Genomic DNA, 4,035 nt, shown 5'->3' with positions numbered 1-4,035 from the left:
TTCCCTAGCCTTTGAAGTTGTCACTCTGTGTTGTGCTGGCTAAACATCTTAAGGCAGCTGCCTGTGCAGAGACTTTACGACTGACTTTCTGAACATGATATGTATAGGTGAGGGAATGGTCTAATGTGATTCCTTGGTAAGTGGGGATGTACTCATAGGGAAGGATGTGGTTGCCTGCTCTGATATTCAGCATGATCTTTGTGGCGGGCCAGTAGGGGGTGCTTCTGCACTGAGCCACCCACCTCACTACGCCCAACCACCTTCCAGGCTCCGAGTGCCTCCTTGGGGGTGCCTCATGTCTGACTGACCCCCCTTTCTGGAGCATACTCACTAGCCTGGGGGTATTACTGCCACCACCCAGGGACAGGCTTGATCCTGGCACGTTGCCCCCTGGGAAACACAGGCCTAGTAGCCCTCAAGGGTACTTGACTCACTTCAAGAACTTGGGATGCTTCCCTCAGTCGGAAGCACAAGTAGTGGTCTCCCTTAGTGAGCCGAACCAAGGGGACCCTAAGGCATAATCTAGACCCACTCCCAATAAGTTTCCCATGCTAGGTACAAAGGAGAACTTTATTGGTTACAAGGAGTAGGGTTGGAATAGGGTACAGAGTTGTGTAGTATCAGAGAAATCCCATAGAGCAAACAGTGTGGCTGAGATAGCCTTTGATCACACATCTGAGTTACCGAAAGCTATACATCTAGTTAGATCTCAGGTAGCTTACTCACAAGTATCACCCAGGGGCAGGTGGAGATTCCCTCTGGAGGCAAGCGGTTTATTGATCATGAGTTTCCAGAGAGAGCATGTTTCAGATAGTCCAGCTCTTCTCTCTGAGTTTTCATCCTACTACTCCTCCTCCTCCTGGGCAGTCCTTAACTTATATAGCCCTTATGACCTCATTTACCTGGTCCAATGGAGGTCAGCACCTGTTGGCTGCTAGCCAATCAATTTGAAATGCATCACTGGTTGCTGGGCAGACTGGCAGTCTCTAGTCCACTAGGGAGCTCAAGCCCCTCACCCAGGTATGTGATGCCAGTCATGTAGGCAGAGTGAGCAGGTTTCCCCTCTTCCTCAGGAATGTATCCAACTCAGGTTACAAAAAGAGATAGGGTAGGGTGTGTACCCTCTGCAGGGCCCATACTAACCAAATTGTCACAGAGCAGAGTTTTTGGGGAGAAACAGAGGTGGCCTTCTGCCACAGTCTTGGCTCAACGATTGTTCATGTGGAAGACTGACGATACTGATTTATTAATGCTCCTCACTGACCCCATGCCTCTCAAACAACTTTACCCTCCAACCCCCACATCACTGGTCTGGAATAAAGCAGAGACATCAGGCTCAATCCCCCTACTGTTGTTGGGGGCTTATTATTCTGTGTTACAGTCAGTGGGGCCATAAATCTGGAGAATTGTCATCAGACCACCCCAGGTCACATTGCTTTCCTGAGAGAGGCCAGTGTGTTTATCCGGATCCATCTGACTCAAACCCTAACCCAAACAGACCCCGATATATACTGAAACCTTTTTTTTAGCCCCACACTTGAGATGTAACTGATAGGTAAATCTTCAGGTTTTCACTGGTGATCCTCCATGTGCCGTTTGGCAGAGCAGCTACGAATGAGCGCCACTGTAGGTAAGGAGGAGCAGGAAACAGGAATTCTTCCCTACTCCCTCCCCCTCAAAGAACTGGAGAAGGTTGATGCCTCCATGCCCTGAAACTTGGGTTTTCCAGCCCTCCCAGTTCTCACAGCAGGGAGATGGAACCCAGTCATCTGTGTTTACCCGGCTGGGAGGCAGAATGCAGGTGTTTCACAGCATGTTCAGTGCTGGGTTATGAGCAGCTGTATAGCTTCTGGCCCTGGAGGGGGGAAAGAGTCCAGACATGGGACTCACCATAGGTCCCTTGATGTCTCCCTTGTCTTCAGACTCCGTATTTGGGCATGGAAGGCCCAGTTATGGAGCCTGAGATACTGGATCCAGGATGGTTAGCTGGGCACCTGCAGAGCACTAGAGATGTGTGTAAATGACACTGGCAACATAAGGACCCAAGGGGATGATAGATGTGGGGGGTAGGAATGGACAAGTTGGTGACTGCTTGCACCTGCAGTGCCATGGCACTGGAACGAGCTGTCCAGGACCAGGAATGTTCTGTGAAGGTCCAAGAACAAGATCTATGGATGGGCAGCCACTCTGAGGGAGGTCACATGTACCACTATAGAGCTGGGAGTCATAGCGCCAGGATAAGGAGTTTATGCATAGGGTCAGAGACTGCTTGGGGTCCAGCTATTGCATCCCTGAATGGCGTCAGCACTGCCTCCCATGTGGAGACTATTGTCCTTCCAGGCCAGAGTGGTGGGGTAGGCTGCTGCCCCCCCCCTCCACCATGGAGACCCCAATCCAGAGATTGCTCCCTAGGGTGACATGTCTGAGTGTCCCATGGGGGGTGCCCTGGATGGAGGCAGTAGGGGAAGGTTTCACGCTGTGCATTGATTGAGGGATGCTGGGGATGGGGAGGGGGGGAAGGAGGGGGGGGGGGCTGGAACAGGAGATATGGCATGTGGGAGCTGTTGACCTGTGGTCTGAGGAGCCAGGAAGACATCTGGCAGGACCCACTCTGGGAAGCAGCAGTGCAGAAGGAGAGGGGGACCAGGTAACCCAAGACCCAATGCTAGGGTTGGAATTTACTCTGCCTGCCTTTCAGAGCAAACTCACTAGGTCTTTCCCCACTTTCTTAATATTAACTGAGGAGAAGATTCCAAGTTCTGGACTAGGTAGTGTTGCACATTTTTTGTTTATTACACAAACTAACAGTTTGGCAGCTTCAATATTTGATTAAAATGAGGTACAACTCTTCCTCATGTTACATTCCCCCACACCCTGGTGTGCTCCCCTGGAAGGTTGGGGAAGGAGAAAGGAAGGGAAACAGTGCCTGGGCAGGAGGCCTGGGTTTTGTGTGTGTGTGTATGTGGAGGGGGGGTGGTGTCCAGATGGGCGGCTGTAATGTCTCCAATTGGGTGGCTAGTGCCAGTCAGCTGGCTCGGTCATTCAACTCCGCTCAGGAGTCTTCAGCAGCCCGGAGGGCCCATGGGCCATGCTGGGAAGCATACAAGAGACCCCCTACCTACTGTGCACGGGCCATGCAGGCAGGCTCTGAGCTCCCCTGCCCCACAGGGACTTATTTGTGTTCTGCTTCCTCCCAACCTAACCTTGGGCACTTAGAGTAAAGCTTGAAAATTAGAGTTCTTCTGCCATGGTCTTCTTGAGTACCTATATTTCTTAGCCTTTAGAGCAGGGGCGGGCAATTATTTTGAAGGCAAGGCTGTTTACCAAATTTTGGCAAGCTGTTGAGGGCCGCATTGGTAGCCCCGCCCTTTGACAGATGCCCCACCCCCGTTGTCATCTTGTGACCGGAAGTCCCTTCCCCCTAACCCCTGACCTTTGCCACTCAAAGTCCCTCTCCTTGCCCCTGGAAGTACTGCTTTCAACAAGGGGTTTTGCTAACCAGAAAAATACCAAATTATATTCTAAAAAGCAAACATCTACTGCATTAATTTGGTTTAAAAAATATTTTTGTCCTGATTTACATGTGTTTGTGTAGTGTACATAGAGGTGATTGCACAATAGCTTAAAATGAAGTCTTACTCTTGATATTGTGGGGGGGGGTGGGTATAGGTTTGTGGGTGATTGCGGGTGTGTGGGTATGTGGGGGTGAGAGAGCATGTGGGGGTCTGTGTGGATATATGGGGTGTGGGTGGGTATGGGATTTGTGGGGGGGATGGTGCCTGGGGTGTGTGAGGGAATATGGGGGGTCTGTGTGTATGGCAGTGCAAGGGGGGTTGGGGAGCATGTGTATGATGGGGTGTGTGTGTAGGACTTAGCCTATGTGTGCGCATGTGCGCCCCCCGCCCCCCTGCCCCACTGTACTGGGATGTCCCTGTGCTCCCTGGTCCCATGATGCAGCCAGCAGCCATGTGGTGCTGGAGCTGGAGTTGGAGGTGGAGCAGGAGCATGGGGGGGGCAGGGGCAGGAAGGGAGTGA

Source organism: Alligator sinensis, unplaced genomic scaffold (assembly GCF_000455745.1).
Source record: "Alligator sinensis unplaced genomic scaffold, ASM45574v1 scaffold886_1, whole genome shotgun sequence".
Lineage (NCBI taxonomy): Eukaryota > Metazoa > Chordata > Crocodylia > Alligatoridae > Alligator > Alligator sinensis.
The sequence above is the reverse complement of the archived record's forward strand: the minus strand, read 5'-3'. Positions refer to the sequence as shown.